This window comes from Camellia sinensis, chromosome 11 (genome assembly GCF_055761805.1).
Source record: "Camellia sinensis isolate YWXY chromosome 11, ASM5576180v1, whole genome shotgun sequence".
Classification (NCBI taxonomy): Eukaryota; Viridiplantae; Streptophyta; class Magnoliopsida; order Ericales; family Theaceae; genus Camellia; species Camellia sinensis.
In genome coordinates this window covers 46,141,450-46,164,789 of record NC_138971.1, presented here as the reverse complement: position 1 = coordinate 46,164,789, position 23,340 = coordinate 46,141,450, and the positions used below count along the sequence as shown (strand labels likewise).

The 23,340-nt window shown below is 35.9% G+C and overlaps 1 pseudogene; it reads right to left on the bottom strand.

The window, feature by feature from the left end:
• LOC114280612 (vacuolar iron transporter 1-like) overlaps positions 1-22,705 on the bottom strand; it is a 50,308-nt pseudogene extending 27,603 nt beyond the window's left edge.
• Between the last annotated feature and the right edge of the window lie 635 nt (positions 22,706-23,340).

The window sequence follows — 23,340 nt, the reverse complement described above, 5'->3', positions numbered from 1 at the left end:
ACTAGGCTAATAACCGGAATAAGAACACACAATGTTTTCAAAAATTGATATCATGGTTAGTAGAGGCCGATCTTTGATCGGGCGAGCGGGGGTGCTCACGAAGTGACCTTCCCCAATCGTACCCAAGTTCCCGAGCCGAGGCAACTTTGGTGATGACGGACACGTGGCCTTTGGCACCGAGTCAGGGTTTCCTAAATTTCCCATTAAAAAACATTTAGGTGGCGACTCTGTATCTGGAAAAGCAGTCCATGTTTGGCACTTCTTTCAAAAATCTGTTTTTCTCAAAATGATTTGCTGGATTTTGACTCTTTGGTTCAAACTTAGAACCGTGACAAATTTGAGAGTCCTGAGCTGTCGTGACCCCAATATCGAACAGAACGGGAGCTCGTTCCTCCCGGGGCGTTCGGGGACGTCTACAGTTTCTGGCGACTCCGCTGGGGATTTAGAGAACTTGACTCGAACTCGTGATATCTGTTTTTGACTACACTTATGTGTTTCTTTGCATTGCATTTGCATTGGTGCGCCTAGGACACCGTGTTTGCCATCTGCTATTCCTGAATGGTTTGCCGAAGGCTTGTCTTGTCAAGGCATGACCATAAGGCTGACCGGTTGTGGGCTCTGCCAGTATGGGAACACAAACCCCGGTTTTACCGGGGCATCCTCTTTTGACCATTCGACCTAGTGCATATTCGGATCCATAGTGACCATTCTAAACTAGGACAGGTTGCTTACCCGTTTATAGGTTGTTTAAAAACCGCTGTGTGCGTAGTGAAACCCTAGCTCCTGACAAAATAGGACAGGGAAACCCTACCCCAACATAGGGGTGTTTTGGCTCTCACTTACTTGTTATGTGCTTTGGGGTGCGTCATCCTCGATACATCGTACATATATTGCTTTCTGGCGCCTAACCCAAATTCTCTATTTGCTCGCCTTCTAGGCGCCAAATGAGATCTCGCATTTGGCTAATCATAACAGGCACAACATGGAAAATGGGTACTAATATCCATGTTTGATCCTTAACACGACCTCATCTTGGTTGTAACCAAGGCACCATACATAGTGGATTATTTAAGCCTCTCTTGTCTCCAAATAAAAATAAACCACTAGTCTCATCCTTGCTCGCTCCCAAGCACCAAGGGCGATTGCTCGTGTGAGTGAGCCAATCTTGCCTGCTGACATCATCATCTGCTAATCATTATAACATAAACCATAATAGTGTCAACATCCCATCATCTCAAAATAAGTGATCAATTTTTAAAAAAAAAATTTACCACAACTTGCGCAATTCTAGATTCCAAACAGAAGCCTTATCAGCACCTCTTGCGATAAGTATATACAACGGAATCCACTATGTGCGCCTCACATGAAGTGATTTAAGATCACTACCTCTTGCGCAATAACCTCTCTAAAGATATTTTGGTGACCAATTTGCATTCATTCTTGATGCGCCCAACTAGCGCATTGAATCTTACAAGGAGCAAATTAATATACTACTAGTAAAGCATTTTATCTACAATCTAATGAGCATGGTCAATGTCTAAACAACTCAGTTGACCATTTACCAAAGATAACACTTATCATGCCAAATACGCCCACATAGCGTACTTTAGGCTCCCATAACAAAGAAAAGATCAAGGAATATAGGTCATCTGTTTCTCCCAAAGACAATCCGAGGATTCACTCAATAGTTAAGGCTCTGGCTTTTACCGATAGGTAAGTCAATTGGTTTGCAATTTTGCATCTAGAATCATTCTAGGATATTCCTTATGTAAGTCGTCGAAAACAAAACAGGAATTCTCCCAAAAACAATCCCTAAGGATCGTACATCTGAGCATATAAATTACATCACCCATGTCCATCATATCTAAAACAAAGGACTGCCCACCATAGGTGGCGACAACCCTATAAATTTCTGGCTCATAATGACTAAATAAGGAAAAAATTCTTTTGGACCATTGATCATGCCTCAGTGGTCTTCATCGATCATCGTTGGCCTATCATGGCTTGACGAAATCTAAGAACCACTATTTGGATAACTGTTTTAGGCTGTAAAAGATTTATTGGAACTAGCAACCTTTTTGCACTCCTAACTTTTCACCATAAAAGCAGAAGGTAAATCCCTACGGATATACTTATCAAATTCTCTAACAAGAAAGTTGGGTCACAATGTCCACAAATCAATGTTCTGAACTTATGTCAATCATAACCTAAGTCAAAATAACCTCACTCCCCAAGAGGAAATCTTTTCATGGTCTTCACTTTCCTTAATAGTTCGACTTTTCGGTATCTAGTGAGCCTTATGCCTCAACAATGACTATCCAAATTACGCATAACTTTAGAACAGTTTCGCGTCATAATGGAAAGTCAACCAAATTATAGAAATGGTTAATCCTCAAAGACTTTGTCTTAAACTGCATAACATTAATCCACTTTCTAAAAATAGGGGACTAGAGCCTTTGGCATTATCCTACGCTCTTTATCATATTGCGGAGCAATCATGAATGTTTCCCTCCCAATCACCCAGTGATGATGTGAAAAATTTTCACATTCGCTACCACGCAACTAAGAATGTAGAGTATTCTTCTCTAATGGAGTAATCCATTAGTAGGCACATCGCTCCCACTGTCCCTAGGATATTGGAAATTTCTTTCCATTCTCAACTAGGCTACATAGAGCGCTATGCTTAGAATTCTCTATCTTATAGAGTTCCAAAAACTCTATTCACGTCACCTTTACTAATAAAACTTTATGTGACTTAGTTACACTTCCACAAAACTACTTACCTATATGCACATGACCCGGAGGGTTTACATGACAGCATACAATAATGTGCCTTGTGACCCTATGTGTTTACAAGACAGCATACAATAATGCACCATAGAACTCTAGGTCTTAACTTCGCAACCTTATGAGAAGTAAAAATAAAGATAAGCTGCTTAATGGTTACAGATCGCCCATAGATGGCTCTCCACTAACCCATTACATAAATGGAGTGTAAAATTTGATATGAAGGGCACTTAGTTAGGGATATAGGCAACAAACTAAAGTGCAATTCCCAATTAGGAAACATGTTTGGGCCATCATCCACCTAACATTAACAATACTTAATTCCTTATCTCTACTACACCATTGTGTTGTTAAGTACTAGGAATAATCAATTTTCCAAGCATGCATTTCTCTTCACAGAGCTTTCTAAAAAAAAACTCAAATAGATACTCGCAGCCTTGGTCAAAACTAAAAGCACAAAAGCTCTTATCTAATTGATCTCGACCTCATATGTGCAATATCAAAAATCATCTCAAAACTTTTGACTTATGGGAGATCAAATAGTCTTGACTCAAATGCTTATCATAATCTATAAATGTGTCGAGATTGAGGCTTAGCTATCATACCCTTACACATATCTAGTCAAAAAAATCATAGTGGACTAAATGCGCCAATACAAATGACCTTCTACGGCTTTCCTACTTGTGCGCAACCATTGCGAACAAAGTTACACATTCACATAAGAGCAGGATGTCATAAGCGAGTGGGCCCGAGAAGGCCTACTCAAACCATCGTGTCATCATCTCATTAATGTGATTAAGTATTAGAAGCCACTGGTTCAGGACCAATGTCATAAACTAATTCCAATCATCTTAATGTGTGAGTTCTCGAAGACAAGTTTTAAAGGTTTAGACCCAACTAGGTAATGACTCGCGACTAATTCATATTCACTAGATCATAAAAGGATGTCATGGAGATATCAAGTACACCTAAGTCGTAAATTTAACTAGTAAGTGCTAATCCCCTGCACCTTCAAGTCAATTTTATTCTCCATACACTTTACTGCATCTAGTTGAAAGATGACGATTCTCCTCTTGCCATCTCTATTTCTCGCTTCATAGTTACTTGAAATTAATTCTACTATCCACAAGAAGGAGAGAATAAGCTATCAATCTATGATAGCTCTTGAAGTAACTTAAGCGCGAATTAGGCTAAAGAGTCTAATTCAACACAATGCTCTCACAAGCGATGCGTCAAATTCTTAGAGTCATAACAACCTTGTCAGCCTTGACCTTTTCATTATTATGCTGCAACGTTTGCGCTTAGTGGTAAACGTTATTAAAAAACGTTAGCCTAGCTAAGGAATCATACAAAGAAGCCCCTCCTCATGTCTCACACTCAAGTGTGGAAAACAGTAAGTGTCCAGACTTAGACAAGTTGGCAATGCAAATAGATTTTGCAACCACTGAGCGCTAATCTTTTCACATAGTGTTAATAGATTTTGCAGCTTCTAAGCGCTAATCTTTTCACTTAATGTTAATAGATTTTGCAGCTTCTAAGCGCTAATCTTTTCACTTCGCGTGATATTTCAACGCATACTATTATAGTGCATGAAATTTTGCTCCATCCACTCCCAATAATTGGGTAGAGAGAAAAACACTACTCATACTGGCTACTCGTCTTACACTTAATGACTAATTTATTTAAGCTCGCATTTCTTGGATGACGTGACTCTTGAATGTTACTTCATCCAATGATGTAACATTATTTACAAGTCAAATTACAAAGTCAATCCGCGCAGCTCAAAAGTCAAGATCATATACAGATCTATTGAGGGCTTACTAATTTCATAACTCCAAAACTCGCCAACCAAAACTACGTAGCGTGCCGCTAACCATAGCGCACACATTAGTTTTTATTATGCCAAACAAGGCAACAAAACCACAGCGACTTTGAGTCATGTTTCCTTACTTTGGCTCAATTAAGGTTTGACCTAAAGTCTCCAAGACTTTTGCTCATCTAAAGAATGAGATTACATTGTTCACATTTAAACATCTTTACTAAGTCTAGGTCAACTAACTAACTTCCATAAGCTAAGTCAATTTAGAGAGAAATTCACATTGGGATTAATTTAATTAGCATAATATAATTTTGTCACAAAATTCTAAATTAAATAGTGACAATATCACACAAGTCGCAAGATCAAAAATCCGCTATACTCGTAATCATCTCTTGTGCCACAGGTGACAATTATCCAAAATTTAATTTAATTTATGCGCAAAATATTGATTTTCGGGAGTTAATCTACAAAGATTTCTCTCAACCGAATAACCTCCCACTGACTATAGCATGTCTAAAAGCATGATGAAAAATTCTAATTCCATACAATAGCATCATAATGTAGATTCACAACCAACTCATGCTATGTCACAATTAATAATGGAATTTAAACAAATAACAATTAATCATGCTATTCTAATTACAACATATTAGAAACTTGAGGCAAAAAATAACAATATGCTGTATTTAATATTCAAATTATGCCATAACAGAAACTATATCACTTCTGAAATTTTCTGGAATTTTCTGATATTTTCTGAAATTTTAAATAACTAATAAACACACATAAAATTAGAAATGAATATTTCAGAATCTGGTAAAATGATATAACTATACCAGTAAATAGTAAACTACAACAGTAGTCTACAATAAAAAATTCAACCCCAGAAACTTAATCATGCAATACCAGATGCATTTTAAACCAGAAATAATGAATTATTATTTTAGGAAAAATATTTTTTATTTTTATAAAATTTTCAAAATTTTACAGAAGATAAAAAATTTAATTCTGAATCTAACGGTACCAACCATGCTTAAAACAAAGCTATCACGAATTAATTATGACCATTTAACGCGATTCAAAATTTAAAACAGAATAAACAGAACCTTATGCATCAGCAGCCAAGCCGGCGGAGGAAAACGGCGCGGCTCAGCGTGCGGCTCAGCCCGCGGCTCAGCGCACGGCGCTCGTGCGTGGCGCGGACGGCGCGCGCGTGGACAACGCCACTGATGCGCGCGTGATGACACGTGGAAGCGCGTGGCAGCGCGTGGATGCAGCTCACGGCGTCAAGTGGCGCGTGCGGACCACGTGCCGCCTTCCAGGGTGTTTTGTGGTCCAATTTCGGTACTACCAGACTCCATTTTCCAAAATAAAATCATTTATGGTATTAAAAATGACATTAATGAACACAAAAATAGGGTTTTTTATACTCTTAATCTAATGAGAGTTGACATTTTCCTCCTTTATAAACATTCATGTATATAATGTGTACATATATATATATATAAAATATACGCATGATTAGAGAAAACACGAAAATACCCATTCTGTCTCTAATACCAATGTAAATCTACGGTAAACGCAGGGGATGAAAAATTATGGTCATACCTTTTTCTACAGAGCCTGAATTGAAGAATCTCGTGAGTAAATCACGTGCTTCCTGAATCTGATCAATCAACCCAGCAATGGAGTGATATTACAGAATGAATATCACCCACACAAGTCACAGTGCAAAATGGCTCTTGATCGTTGTATTTTGGGAGAGAGTCAGTAGATAAGAAAAACATACGACATATGTTGTTTTTCTCTTAATCACCCATATCCCGTATCATATTAGATATGTAGGATAATATCTCATCTATCCATATCAGTGGATATGATAGATATGGATATCCTGAGTGGTTATCCAAGTAAGTTTTGAATTCAAATTCAAACTTACATGGATAAGGTTCAAAATGTTCAAAAGGTCATGCCACATAGGCGCCCAATTTCTAACATAAGGTTTGAAAAACAAATGTGAAATTGGACTTTCATTAAGCCTTTGTTTCAATTTCTTAGATTATGTTTGGATCATGAATTTGGTTGGGAATTTAAAAAAAAATAGAAAAAAAGTATATGAGATTAATCAAAGTTTTAGGCGAAGATTTAAAAAAGGAATCGATGAGTCTTCTAAAACACGAAGTTAAAGATTCAAAAACAGCCTTAATAAATTACTCTTGTAACTTTTATTATTTAGAAGGCATAGAAGAGCACAAACACTACAAAATGGATGTGGTGTCCATGTGCACATGTCGAACACTTCGCCGGGCGTATTAATTTTTATTTTTATTTTTATTTTTATTTTAGATACATTGGGCATATTTCACAAACATACTTGTTCTTGGTATGGATATACCTTAGGACACTTGTTTTTTTGTTTTATTATTTTTTATTTTAGAAAACTCATTTGAAGTTAAAATAAAATATATGAAAATAAAGAGAAGGGAAGTGGAAAAAATAAAGTACACTCACATATACATTGGTATTTTATATCTCTATACTTTAAATTTATAATAACGATTAGTTATATGTTTAGTTTTCAAATTATAAGCCTTCTGTCATTTTAATTCTATAAATTATGTCAATTTGATTTCTGACTTATAAAAGTGTTTCATTTGGTCTACAATGTTTAATTGTGTCAATTCAGTCCTCAATGTATAAAAATATACTTGGCTTCTCTCAAGTTGGCCATCTCAATTTGAGAGAGGGTTTGGGCCTGATAGACCCATTTTGGGTCCGACTTTGGTGATTTGAACTATTCACTTCTTACGACTTATTGAGTAGAATATATCATGTAAAAAATCAAGATGATCAAATATCAATAACTATATGTTTGAATCACATTTGTATTACAAAAAAATAGATGATTATTTTTCAAATTATATTTTCCGTCCTTCTTTTTTAAAAATAAATATGATTCTTACATATAGCTATCGATATTCAATCATCTTAATTTTTGCATGAATACGCTATTCAACGAGTCCTAAAAAATGAATAGTTCGGATCACCGATATCGGTTAAAAAATAGGTCTGCCAAGCCCAAACACTCTCTCAAGTTAAAATGTTAACTTGAGAGAAATCAGACCCATAAAACAAATGTTTTGATAAATTGCTGATAAAGAAGCATGTGAGAGAGAGAAAGAGAGAGCCAACATACTTCATCATGAAATCAACCCACTCTTGTGGCTTCTTCCTGAGAGCGTTCACCACTGGCCCATACTCAGGTGGTTCAATCCCGTACTGTGAAAGTATTTATGCAACCTTAGCTGCCTCTGCATTTCAATTAAGTAGTTTAGGATTGATGATACTACTGGTCTCTGGGGGACGGGCTTGGCTGATCCACGCTCCCAACACCGTTGTCTGGTCACTGAGCTGACTGAGGTACCTGTACAAAAGTCCAACGGGGAACGGAAGTCCTCCAGCAGACCCTCTGACCAACAAGTTAGAAGAGAGATTAATGAGATGTAGAGATGGAGTGATGATAGAGAACTTAACCTTCTTTTTGTCTTAGAAGCTTGCTTATATTCTTTGTTCATCATTTCCTTGTCCACTCCGACCTGTCATGTTGGCCGAAAGCATACGTTTTAGCTTGCCTTGTTCATGGTGAGGTCGTTCTGCCTCGACGTGAAGGGGTTATCGCATTAAATGTTGCAGGGGACCTTATTAATGGCTGATGTGCGGTGCAATAACTATGCAGGATCTTTGTCTACCTATGTGGCTGGTTTTTCTGTTGACAAGTGTTTAAGCGTCACTGGTCCTTGGTGCAACGCTGGGTTCCCGTAATGTTGGGTTGTAGTGTTTGAGTTATGCATTGGGTTCTAAGTGGTGGGCCAAAAGCCCCTATGGGCCCACCTGTGTCAAGGATGATGATCACATGCATGGACAACATTTTACTCTTTTACAAAAGCAATATATTACTTTTATACAAAATGCTCATTAAATAAGGGATTAATTACCCTTTTCACTCCTCTAATTTTAATTTTCTCATTTTGTTTAAATTTTTATTAATTTTTTTTTACATATACTAGCATATTACCCATGCTATGCACAAAATTTTGTGATTTAAAATCAGTTATTGTGAAAAAAATTATATATGGTTTTCCTTATCAAATGATTATATATACGACTGTCTTATACGTTGACTTATAAATTTGTCAACTATCCATTTCTAAGAGTAGCATGATATTACTTTCCCTAATAACACTTGTCAAGTCTTCACCCTTCACCAATTATCATCTCGTAACTTTCATCTCATCTTTGTTGATCACATCGACTCTTGTTTAAAGCAACTTTACTATGTAATCACCCGTACTTTTAACTTCATTTCCTTACATTTCCCCCAAGTCGACCTCTATCCCTACCCGCAACCTCTCTTCTCTAATCTCAAGTTGCCTCCACCCTTCATCCCATTGTTTGGCCATCAAAATTATGGTTAACCATTAATTGATAATAAATTAGTTGAGTTGACATAAATTCTCAAATAAACTTGAATTCGACTCGTATGAAATAATGAATAATTTTGTATGTGTTGTATATACAAATACTAATAAATAAATAAAATGAACAAAAAATTGCTTTTAATTTTAGAAATTTTTGTAGTGCTTTTATGATTATTGTTATTCTTTTTTATCTATAAAATCATAATGATGAAATTAGTTGATGAGCTTTATTAGATTAGAATCGTACACATGGGAACAACAAAGACAACTAAATACATGTATATACATATATATAGATAAATTTACATGGTTCAAAACCATTACATATTCATAACTCAATGCTACTCTTCAATGTTCAACTACTTTAAACTTAGACTACTAGTATTTAGAGAGAGACTAACATTTTTTACACACAGATTTGGAGGGAGTTGGTTTGCCTTGGGAAAGAGATTGAATATGGAGTTTGCTTACATTGGAATTTTAGGTTGTTTAGGGTTTCTAAAAATTTAGGTCTTTTCTCATTTTTAGGAAGGAAATATTAGAAGAAACCAATACTTCTCATATTAAGAGGGATATATATTTTTGAATTTTGAAATTCAAAAGTATAGATAATTAAAGTTTTTTTATTTTATTTTAATAAATGAACTGACTAATAGATCTTTTTTTAAGTATATATCATTTTTATCTTTTTATGTTTTTAATTGACATGATTTTCTATATTAGTAGGATATTTAAATTTTTAAATTCAAATTTAAAGGATAATTAGAGTTTTTTTTTCTTAGTTAGATTGACCAATATAAAGTTTTTTAATTATTTAAAAATATAAAAATTCTAAAAATTCATGTTGAGAATTTGGAGTTCCCACAACCCTTGTGGTTAAACCCCCATTTTGCTTATATAATATATAGATAGATAGATATAGGAGTATAAAATTCACTTTACATAAGTGAAACAACTCACTTTTTCTTTCTTCTCCCGGTTTGAGATTATAAAATAAATCATTTCATAGACTAATTTTTATTTTAAAATTTAAACTGTGTTAAACTGAACTATACACAACACTGCAATATTAAATGCAAGTATAAGATTTGCTTTATATAAGTGAAACAATTCACTTTTTCTTTATTCTCCCGATGTGGGATTATAAAATATATCATAAACTAATAGTTTTATTTTTATATGGCTAAATAGAAGTTAGTCAATGGGAAAAAAAATTAATTGTCTAAAATTAATAAAATCAGTATAAGAAATCGTGGTTAAACCGACAAATCAATCAAATCGAAAACGGTTAAGCCTAATCGGTTAGGTCAAATGACCAACTAATTTATACAAAAATTAATTAATTAAAACTTTTAAATGTTATTTTAATTTTAAAATTTAAAATGGGAGAATAAGATTCATTTCATATGATTAAAACAACTCATTTTTTCCTTCTTCTCCCGATGTGGAATTATAAAATAAATCATAGACTAATTAGAATTTTATTTTTATAGTAAGTCAAAAGACCAACCAACTTACATTTTATTTTAAAATTTAAACTATATTGAATTGAAACATGCACAACACTACAATATTAACTGGGAGTATAAAATTCAATTTATATAAGTGAAACTACTCACTTTTTCATTCTTTTCTCGATGTGGGATTATCAAATAAATCTTAAACTAATTAGAATTTTATTTTTATATTGTTAAATGAAAGCTAGCTAATGGATATTTTTTTAATTGTTTAAAATTAAAAAAAAAAGAAAAGAAAATTAGTATGAGACTTTGGAGTTCTCACAAGTCTTTCTCACTAGAAATCCCTTTTTCCTTATATAATAAGATAGATACCTTTGAAAATTGACAAGAGTAGTTTTAACTTTCAACTTAGAATAATCAAATTGAATACCTCGGAAAATTGATAAATGTCCCAAAATTATTAAATTTAACCTCCAATTTGGATGGAAGGACCAAATTGAAACTAGACTTAAAGTGTACGGACCAAATTGTAAAGTGAAATTTGAGTCAAACTATAGAGGTAAAAGGTGTAATTAAACCAAAATATAATGAGTCATAACCAAATACTACATAAGATATAACCAAAAAATTTTTTTAATTATAACCAAAATAATAATCATAATAGATCATAATCAATATCACAATAAATCATAACTAACACCACAATAAGTAATAATCAAAAATGACAAACGCCATAACCGAACATATGATACACATTCCAAAATGGGATGTGTAGTATAGAATAAAAAAATTTCCATCACTTCCGTCCCCCTTTCTTCTTCTTCCTCCTCATTTTCCACACTAAACCCTATATCTTGCGGTTGGGAGGGTTAGAAAGGGCGTTTCGCGATGAGAGAGGGGCATCATAGTAAAGAAAAAGATGAAGAAATGGAAAGAGGTGGTGACAACGAAGGAGAGTGCAGTAGCTAGCAATGATGAAAAAGAGAAGAATATGATGATGGTGGCGACAACAAGAGCGGGTTGGGGATGGCTAGTGTAGGATTAGGCTTTGGCCATTTTGGCAATTGAGATGGCTGGTGTGAAATGTTTTTTTTTTTTTTTAAATGTCCTAAGTTTTCGACAGGCAGGGTATATATAAAAAATGATATATAAATTTATTTTCTATATCAATTTTTAAGACTCAGCAATGTCTAAAAAAGATATATAATTAGCTGATAATTAGAGAAAATATAAAAAATATATAGTTACTTTAGATATTATAATAGACTACCACATTATTGAATTTGAGAAATAAACCTAACTTTCGGGTTAGAATAGCACTAGTTCATATATATTCATGGCTTTGAAACTTGAAACTAAGATAAAGAATATGGCAAAAGTATTTGTTGGAAAAAAATGGGTTTTGGTAAACTTTAATGTGAAATTAAAGTAGGTCCTAACCATTGGTTGATGTGGGATTAAATGGGTTTAGATTCTTTGTAATAAGGTCTTTACACCACATAAAGAATGACCAAAAACTATTGAGGATTGAATGGGAAATTGTCTCATAAAGATGTCCTCATGAATGAGATTTTGGGAATTGTGTATAACTACCAATTCCACATTGATTATGGAGGAAAACTTTGATAGGTATTTAAGCCTCAAGATTATGAGAAGGGCATGAGCCCTTTAAGGCATCCAAATTTTTTGAAGGAAGGGAGGCATGGATGCTTCAAGGATGGGCTTGGGCCAAGACTATGGTCCAAGTTGGTTATGGCAAAATTGCCACACGCGCGCCGACCGCCGGATCCGGGTCTGTGGTCAGTGGGTCATGGATCTTAGGGAATGGGTTTGGGCTGGGTCAGATTAGTGGTCCACCAACTTATTCTTTTTGGGCTAGGTCTATTGCAAGCCCAAGTCTATTGCAGAAATGTATATACACATATGTGTATATTGTGTGTAACTCACACTTTGAATTCCCATCAGTTTTGTGCATTACTCCAACAGTTTTGCAGGAGTAATGGCCTCCATTAGTGGCCAGCCTTGATGGCTGCAGACTCCTCCTCTCTCCACCATTGTATATAAGAGGAGACTCATCTCCTTTGGTTTGGTATAGAAGTTTTTGCCTTCCAATCATATAGTCAGTTTGCTTACTAGTATAATAATCCTTCCTGTGTGAGAGAAAGTGATGCCATTGTCAGTTCGCCAAGCTAACAGAAAGTGCTTCTGAGTTAGCCAGTTTAAGCCATCTTATCCCGGGTGATAGAAGTCGACGTTCCTCCAGCACCCACGGTGATGCGGCTAATCTATTTTAAAAACACTGTGGTATCAAACAGAATTTGGTTTGCTCCCTTGTTTTCAATATTTCAATTCCATTTGTATTTTGGTTAATCATGGTTCATGTTATGTAAGTTAACTGATTAATTTTTAATCTATTTGTTTCGTTTAATTAGCCTATTTCACCATCAGTATTTTCCAGAAAATTTGGAAAAAAAAAAAAACATATCCATATGATATACTGATGAAATAAACCTGTATCAGGATATTTGATGATCTCTTCATGTTCTCTCTTTAGTTCCCTCGTGTAATGATCCGCTTCGCTTTTAGTTGCAAGGCATCTACATGTAGAATCCATTGCCTTTCACCAATCAATATTTCTTAAATTAAATTAATGCATAAATATATATATACATATATATAGATCTATATCTGCTCAAATTATGTTTCTGAAATCTGTTAAAAGACCTTAACTATATCATCACTTTTTTTCATTTGTAACCAAAATGCCATAACCATAATTTGAACTAGGAAAAGTCACAAAAAAATGTTATTTTCCTCCCAAAAAAAAGGCAATAAAGCTTAGAAAGAGTTTTTTTCTTTTATAATCTAGAGGAGGGACCTTGACGTGGTTCATGGGGTTTTCATTATATTTATTTTTTAATTTAAAATCTCAAGTTATTTTTTATTCGTAGTAAAAAAGTTCTTTTCTTTTTTTAATAGTGGGACATGAAAAACCAAAGAGTGAAGAGTTTAAGCGAATTATTATTCTGGTGATATATAATAGTTCTCAAACAAAAATACTATATGTCACTAGTTTTCCAAAATAATGTTACAAACTTTTAAAATATTACCCTTTGTTATTGCGGTTGAGTTTTAGTTGACCGATTCGTAAACAAATTAACAACTGACATGCAATTATTCACATCATTTCAAATAAATTTAGGAGTAATTTTGAATAATCTATGAAGCACGGGTACTTCGAAAATATTGTCGTACAAGTACCGGATATGGGTGCGCATACCGGTACGACTGCACACTTACCAGGTACGGAAAAAAAGTATACCGAGTACGTTTTATACAGCCTGTATACATCTGGTACGCTGTGAGTACGCGAAGGGTACTCCATGGGTACGCGGTTGGGTACGCCGGGTTCAAAACCAAATTTTTAGAATTTTTTTGGGGCACCGGAGCAATTATCTTTTGCCCATTTTGAAAAATTAAACAAATAGGGGGTGTTTAGTAATAATAAAAAAAAAGAAAAGGAAATTATATCTATAGTTTGAAGAAGCCCTAAATCATTTGAAGAACAAAATCATTCGAAGAACAAAGAAGCCCTAAATCATTCGAAGAACAAAGCCAAGTTGACTTCTCCATTCGAAGAACAGAGTTCGTCAAATCTACTATCCATCATAGACGACACTGAAGCTCGATATTCTGGTGGGTTCCTCTCTTTTTTCTTTGATTCTTGTTCCTCTTCAATTCCTCTTTCTCTCGTCGACGCCGAAGCTCGATTCTCTCTTTCTCTCTTTTTTGGAGTTTTCAAATTCTTCTCTCTCCTTTTATTTCGATTCTTCTTCCTCTTTCTTCTTCTTCTTCCTTTTTCAGATTTTTTTTGGTATTCCCAATTTGTTTTAGATTTTTTTTGATCCATTTTTTTGTTTTTGTTTTTTCCGTTTTTTTTTCCTACAGCAACTGGAATTTGATGCAAGCTACAACTTTATTCCTCTTTAATCATCTTCAAAAGAAATTAGGTAATGCAAAATCACCCACTCTGTGCGCTTTCTTCTTACTATTTTAATCTTGTAGTAGACATTAAGAATTACATAAAATAAAAGATAAAAAAATTAATCAGAATTATATAAAATAAAAGATTAAAAAAATTAATTACTTTCATCATAGAGTATTGATGTATTTAAATTGTTATTTGAATATTTGAAAATTATATACTTGAATGAAGTGAAAGAAATTCACAAATTATTTTGTAATTTTTCTTTTTAATTATGATATTAAACTTTGATTTGTATGTTAGATGTTTAGCTATAAAAGGAGATTAAAAAAGTAAATAAATAAATAAATTTAAAAAAAAAATTGAAGTACCACAGCCGTACCCATGCCTTACTTTTTTTTAGAATTTACCATATCGACGTACTTGTATTGTACCCGTACCCGTATCTGTACCCGCACCTATGCTTCCTAGTGAATAATGCTATAAACATTAATTAGTGTACTAACACACACTAACCAGATACAATATTAGGTAAGACTATGTTAAGTAGTGAAACCCACATGTATGTCTTGTGTCTTAGTTATCATGTTAATTGGTACACTAATTAGTGTTTCTAACATTACTTAATATTTTAAGGATCCAAACATTTCACTATGCAGATATTTATAATAAGTTTCTCATTCAGAAATAGAGTAATGTAACATTTATCAAATTTGTATATTATGTTATGTTTACTGTCTCACTGTTTCTAACAAGGATCCAAACATTTCACTATGCAGATATATATAATTAGTTTTTCATTCAGAAATAGAGTAATGTAACATTTATCAAATTTGTATATTATGTTATGTTTACTGTCTCGTATGTCAAACTAATCTATTACACCAATGTTTTGCTAGCTGTTAAAATAGTAGAGAGAGAGAGAGAGGAAATAATAAGTATTGTATTGAATGAATTGTCCTATACAATAGAAGGCCTTTATATATAGGCTGAGAAAGGGTATCCTACTACAAATATAACTATGAGAAAGAATATCTTATAAGATACCTAGCAAACGTGCTGGAGACCCCCAGTCTACAAGCACCTCCACCACCCCCGCACACACACGTGGGGGTTGATCATTGGATCAAACAAAAAAAAATAAAAATAAAAATAAATAATGGACCAATCACACCCCACTTGGGGCCCTGGGGGTCACCCCCAGTGGGGGTCTGAGGCTTTTTTCAATACCTAACTATGGCAATACCTGATATATCTAGAAAATCAATACCTAATATATGTAGGAATATATACCATATAAACATTAATAGAAAGAGTATCTTATAAAATACCTAACTATGGCAATACTTGATATATCTAGGAAATCAATACCTAATATATATAGGAATATACACCATATAAACATTAATATCTCCCCTCAAACTCAAGGAGGATAAACATCTTGAGTTTGGAGAGAAAAACTAAAACATTAAACAAAACTAAATAAAATAAAAGGCAAATAAATTACAAAATCCAAACGGGAGCGCAAGGGCGCTTGAAATAGATCAGAGGCCAGAACTAAAGCCGAGAGACAGTTTATGGTCATATTGGACCATTATAGGAACTAGCTGAAACTAATGCCAAGGCAATTTAAGGTCATACCAAATCAATATAGAAACTAGCTAGAACTAATGTCGAAAGACAGTTTATGGTCGTGTTGGACCATTGTAGAGACTGGATGTTGAACTAGCAAGTGTGGCACACACATAACTTATGACGTGGTGTTGAACGATGATGGCAACAGATGACTAAGTGCGCCAGGAAGCGGCTTGGATGGTGCTCCAAGAGGCGAGTTTGGTGGTGCGCCAAAGGAAGCAGCTTGGATTGTGCGCCAAAAGAGGCGGCTAGGTGGTTTATATGGTGTATAACCATGTTCACCACAATATAGGTATAATACCCCCTCTCAAACTCAAATAGGTTTGAAGATAAAAACCAATTTGAGGTTGAAACAGAGAGAAAGATAAAGTAGAGGGAAAAAAAATGTATTACGAGTAAAAAAATAAAAAAAAAATATGATAGAGATATTTGGGGTAAGAATAAACCAACGGATACAGAAAGAGATCATCATGAAGCGATACTGAAAAGAAAACATGACAGTGGAATAGGTTGAGGTCCGGCAGGCGGCCAAGGTAAGGCTGTCGCCTGTCGGTGAAACGAAATTACTAAGTACTTAACCTAGCTACCATGTTAGAATAGTAGAGAGAGAGGAAATAATTGTTGTAAACACCCTCCGGGAAAAATTCTATAGTGGATATCTCTCCCGTGGACATTGTTGAACCACGTAAATTTCTTGTCTCTTTTCTGTGTGTGATTGATTTCTGGTGTGCCTTGATCCTAACAAGTGGTATCAGAGCCACGTTGGTCGATTTTCGAAAAAAAACAGGGTGTGTTTTTCAAACCTGCCCAGAAATCAAGTTGCTCGAAATTCACTTTTGAGCATACAAGAAGGATGCTCTCAATGAGAGGAGTCCAGAACTACAAAGCAAAGCCCCAGATGAGGTTCCACGCACCATCATGCGCCACCTAGTCTCAAACACGTGTCACACGCGCCGTAAAGAGCACCGACGCGTCATGAGGAAGGCGAGTGAACTGCGCGTGACACCAGCGTCACTGCCACATCATCGCCACATCATCGACATGTATCAATCACGTCCTCGCCATGTGTCTGCCACATCATCGCTACGTGTCATCCACGTCAGCTATTGTTGACCAGTCAACCAGTCGGATTGACCTGACCCGACCTAGAGACGAAGGAGTTATCTGGTGCTACGCGGCTACAGTACATCCGCAGATCTGAACCGTTGAACTTATTTTGGCTAGATTTTAGCCATTTGAAGTCTAATTTTGACGATCCAATAGTGTTTTCTAACTATTTGGAGTATTCCAAAGAGATCCGTACGGTTAGATTTTTGAATCAGAGTTTCTATGAAATGTAAGAAGACGATGAAGGAATCCACATCAACTTCAAGATCCATGATCAAGTTGAATCCTTCCAATTATGCAATTTGGAAGTCACAGATGGAAGACATCCTATATTATAAAGACCTGTTTGACCCTATTACTCTAAAAGGGGTTAAATCGGAAGAAGTAAAAGATGGGGACTGGATAAAGATGAACTGGAAGACTGTCGGTTGTATTAGACAATGGATAGACCACAGTGTGTTCCACTTTGTCACCCAGGAGACAAAAGCATATGTCCTCTGGACAATGTTAAAAGGAATGTACCAGTCAAAGACTGCCTGGAACAGAGCCTTGGTGATTAGAAGGCTTGTAAATCTAAAGTTGAAGAATAGTGTGTCTGTCACCGAGCACACCAGTGAATTCAAAAATCTGGTGAATCAACTTGCAATCGTCAAGATGCCCTTGGATGATGAAATGCAAGCCGTACTACTGCTCAGTTCTTTACCGGATAGCTAGGAGACGTTGGTGGTTTCTCTCAACAACACTGCACCAGAGGGGAAGTTGACCATGAACATGGTCACTGATGCCATGTACAATAAAGAGACAAGGAGGAAAGACATGGGAGGTAATCAGTCCCATGATCTTGTCATAGAAGATAAAGGCAGAGACAAAGATAGAGAAAAAAACAGAGACAGAGGAAGAAGCAAGAGTAAAGGCAAATGAAATAGTAGGAGTAAATCCAGAGACAGTAAAAGTAAAGGTAACTCTAGCTTCACTTGCTTTCACTGTGGCCAGGAGGGTCACATAAAGAGGAATTGTCCAAGTCGGAAAGATAAAGGTCAAAGTAGTAAGTCAAAGAAAGACGAGAACACGACAGCCACAACAACTGATGAAATACTTCTTGCAGCTGGTGAAGAGGAGGATTGCCTTCACATGGCTGACCACAGCTGTACAGAGTGGTGATAGACACAGCTACATCCTATTACGCCATTTCCCATAGAGAACTCTTTAACTCGTACAACGTTGGAGATTTTGGCACTATTCGAATGGAAAATTCTAGCTATTCGAAGATTATGGGCATTGGAGACATTAGTATTCAGACTAATGTCGGACACAAGCTAGTTTTCAAAGATGTGAGGCATGTTCCAGATTTGCGCCTCAATCTTATCTCCGGAAGCGTTCTGGACCGACAAGGCTATACAAGTACATTTAGAAATGGCTGTTGAAAGCTGATAGGAGGAGCTTTGATAATCGCCAGAGGAGAAATGTCTTCAACACTGTACAAGACTCAAACGAAGATCTGTCTGGGAAGTCTTAATGCAACAGAAGACAAGGGGTCACCAGACTTATGGCACAGAAGACTGTCTGACATGAGTGAAAAGGGGTTGCATCAGAAATCTAGGATACCCTTATCTAAAAGGAGTGCCTTGAAGCCATGTGATCATTGCTTTTATGGCAAGTAGCGTCGAGTATCATTCAGTTCAACGAGCAAGAGGAAAACAGAAGTGCTTAGTATGGTATACTCGGATATTTATGACCCAATCGAAGTGGAGTCACTTGGTGGCCGCAAGTATTTTCGAAGTTGTGGGTGTATTTCCTGAAGACGAAGGATGAGGTATTCCATCACTTTCAAGAGTTCCATGCAATGGTGGAAAGAGAGACCGGGAAGAAGTTGAAGTGTCTTCGCGCAGAAAATGGTAACGAGTACACTTCCAATGTTTTTGAAACATATTATGCCAGCAGAGGTATCCGGCACGAGACAACAGTTCCTGGTACCCCCACAACACAATGGTGTGGCAGAGATGATGAACCGCACTATTGTTGAAATAGTCAGATGTATGCTCAGAATGGCAAAGTTGCCAAAGTCATTATGGGCTGAAGCTGACCAAACAGCATGTTATCTCATAAACAGGTCACCTTCAGTCCCGTTAAATTTTGCGATACCTGAAAAAGTCTGATCCAGAAAAAAAGGTATCATATTCTCATTTGAAAGTCTTCGGATATAAGGCGTTTGCACACATGTCCAAGAAAAATAGACAGAAGCTTGATGACAAGTCCACTCTATGTATATTTGTGGGCTATTTAGATGTAGCATTTGGGTACAAGTTATGGAACCCAGTGAACAAGAAGATGTTCAGGAGCAAAGATGTGCTCTAGGAAGACCAGACAGCAGTAGATTTTGAGAAGTTTGCAAAGTCTAAAGATGTCATCATTCCAGACTTGTTTTCATCTCCCGAGCTGTCACAAAATACTAGATGTGATGACGTGCAACAAGAAGTATCAGAGTTGCAGGTTCCTATGCCAGAAATTGAGGATCAAGAGGAAAGAGATGAAAACCTGGATGAAGAAGGTGTTGAGCAGGGAGAGCAACCCCCTCCACTAGAGGCAACTGGGCCTCAGTTGCGGAGATCTGAAAGAATTGTCGTGCCATCAACCAAATATCCCGCCTCTTATTATATTCTGATTACTGATGAAGGGGAGCCCGAGAGTTTTTCAGAAGCAAAGAGTCATACAGAAAAAAACTGTTGGATACAAGCCAAGAAAGAGGAGATGAGTTCTTTATAGAAGAACCACACTTATGAGCTTGTTCCACTTCCAAGAGGTAGGAAAGCCTTGAAGAACAAATGGGTATATAAGTTAAAGAAAATGGCAACGGTAAACTACTGCAGCATAAAGCTCGCCTGGTGGTCAAAGATTTTGAGCAGAAGAAGGGAATTGACTTTGATGAGATCTTTCCCCCAGTTATGAAAATGACTTCCATTCAAGTAGCTCTAGGATTAGCAGCTCGTTTGAATCTGGAGATAGAACAAATGGATGTCAAGATTGTCTTTCTCCATGGTGATTTGAAAAAGAGATCTATATGGAGCAACCAGAAGGATTTGAAGTTAAAGGGAAACAGAATTTAGTCTGCAAACTAAAGAAGAGTCTCTATGGCCTGAAGCAGGCGCCGAGACAATGGTACAAGAAGTTTGATTCATTCATGGTGGATCACGAGTACACAAGAATAGTAGCAGACCAGTGTGTATATTTTCAAAGGTTTTCGAATAGAAACTTCATCATTCTACCGTTGTATGTCGATGATATGCTGATCATCTGACATGATATTACTATGATCAACAAGTTGAAAAAGAACTTGTCGTAGTATTTTGACATAAAGAATTTAGGCCCAGCACAGCAGATTTTGGACATGAAGATTGTTCGTGACAGGAAAGCCAATAAGATATGGCTGTCACTAAAGAAATATGTTGAACGGGTGATTGAAAGGTTCAACATGAAAGATGCCAAGCCAGTCAGCACACCACTGGCCAACCATTTCAATGTGACAAAGCGTTTGTGTCCCACGACAGCTCTGAAAGGAAAGAAATGAAGACAATCCCTTATTCTTCCGCAGTAGGAAGTTTGATGTATGCAATGGTATGTACCCAGCCAGATATAGCTCATGTAGTTGGCGTTGTGAGTAGATTCTTCGCCAATCTAGGAAAAGAGCATTGGGAGGGAGTCAAATGGATTCTTCAGAACTTGAAGAGAACTTCAAAGATGTGTCTATGTTTTAAAGGAGCTAAACCAATTTTGGAGGGTTTTACAGATGCTGATATAGCGGGTGATCTTGATGGTAGAAAGTCTACATCAGGATTTTTATTCATCTTTGCAGGGAGAGCTGTTTTATGGCAGTCCAAAATACAAAAGTGTGTTTCTTTATCTACAACAAAGACAGAGTGCATTGCTGCCGCAGATGCTGGAAAAGAAATGTTGTGGTTAAAGGGGTTTCTCCAAGAATTGGGTCTATAGTAGGAAGAGTACAAGGTACATTGTGATAGTCAGAGTGCAATTGATCTAAGCAAGAATTCCATGTACCATTCCTGTACAAAGCCCATTGATGTCCGGTATCATTGGATACGCAAAGTGATGGAAAAACAGTTATTGGAACTGGTCAAGATCCACACAGATAAGAATCCAGCTGACATGCTTACAAAGGTAGTCTTGAGAGACAAACTCGAAGTATGCAGGGACATTGCTGGGATGGACTTCCAGTAAGGATCCTAATCCCCATAGGTGTAGAAGGGGAGAATTATTAAAGATCCACACCATGTGAAAGTGGTTATTTGGAAGTCAATAATGGAGGCTACAACAGTTTTTTCTCAACTTAGGGTGGTTGTGTATTAAGCTTGCCATTTATGTTTATGGTTGATGGTTGGCAAGAAAATGTTGAACTTTGGCACTCCCATTTGTGTATAAAATGGGAAGAGTTGTGAGCGTAGATAATTAGAAAGAGAAGGAAACACAGAGAGTGTAATCTGTGAGTGAGAGTGCTATAAAGAGAGAGAGTGAGGTGTGAGTGTTGTAAACTCCCTTCGAGAAAAATTCTATAGTGGATATCTCTCCCATGGACGTAGACTATTGCCGAACTACGTAAATTTCTTGCCTCTTTTCTGTGTGTGATTGATTTCTGGTGTGCCTTGATCCTAACACTAATAAGTATTGTATTGAATGAATTGTCCTATACAATAAAAGGTTTGTATATATAGGCTGAGAAATGGTATCCTACTAGAAATCTAACTATGAGAAAGAGTATCTTATAAGATACCTAACTATGGCAATACCTAATATATCTAGAAAATCAATACCTAATACATATAGGAATATATACCATATATACATTAACAAACAAACAAAATAGTAAACATAATATGATATGAAAAAAATGTGATAAGTCTAGTCTAATTGTTAGAAATAAGTATTTAAATAATTAATAAATACAAATAATATTTTAGCATATAATTATTAAAATTAGAATGAGTAGTGAAAGAGTAGAGTACTCGCCAAGGCCCATGGAGATGGCTCCTGCGGCGACTTCGGCAATGCCAGCTGTGAGAATGATGGAGGAAGGCACATTGGCACCGAATAAACTTGCGGCGAGTGCAAAGGGCAATGTGAGACCGGCTGATACGCCGATGATGACATCACGAACAATCTCACTGGAAGTGAAGTGATGCTCCTTGTACTGATCCATAAGCAACCTCTGCATCTCAGCATTGCATATGGATCTTCCTCGCCCATTCTTCAACCTCTCTCTCTCTCTCTCTCTCTCTCTCTCTCTCTCTTCCAATGCAATTTCTAGGTTTTGTTTTGGACTAAGTTTGATTGCTAATAGAAAGAAATAGAAATATCCCTCTTGGAGGTATAGATAGACCAATGGGGTTGGGAGTACCTCTAATTTGTAGGGATAAGGAACCATAGTTTTGCTCTAACAATGTTGTTAGTGATTTTTTCTTTTTGGATTTAGATTCTATATATCAAGTTGACTATCCGAATTGAAACAACAGTTTGGGCTTAATGGGCTCATTTGAGGTCAATTTCAGTAATCTAAACTGTTTATTTTTTAAGATTTGTTGAATAGAATATTCATGCAAAAAATTAAGATAATCGTATATCGATAACTATATGTTAAAATTATATTTGTATTACAAATAATGAAAAACTATTCTTAAAATTATATTTATCATCTTAAGACAAATGTGATTCAAATATGTAATTACCGATATCCGACTATCTTGATTTTTTTTCATAAATATTATATTCGATGAATCTTAAAAAAATAAATGATTTGGATCACCGAGATCAACTCCAAAACGGACACACTAAGCCCAATTGCTTTCTCAAGTTACATGACCAACTTGAGAAAATCCAAACCCTCCCTTGTTTTACCTTGTGCAAAATAGTAGTTTCAATCATATAATAAAACAGTTTTAAAAATGGACAATTACGAGCTAGTACTATAACTAGACTTATTTATCTACAAGTCCTGACTGATAAATTTATCACTATAAATTTATTCATTAATATACATCATCCTTACTTGTATTCACTCAC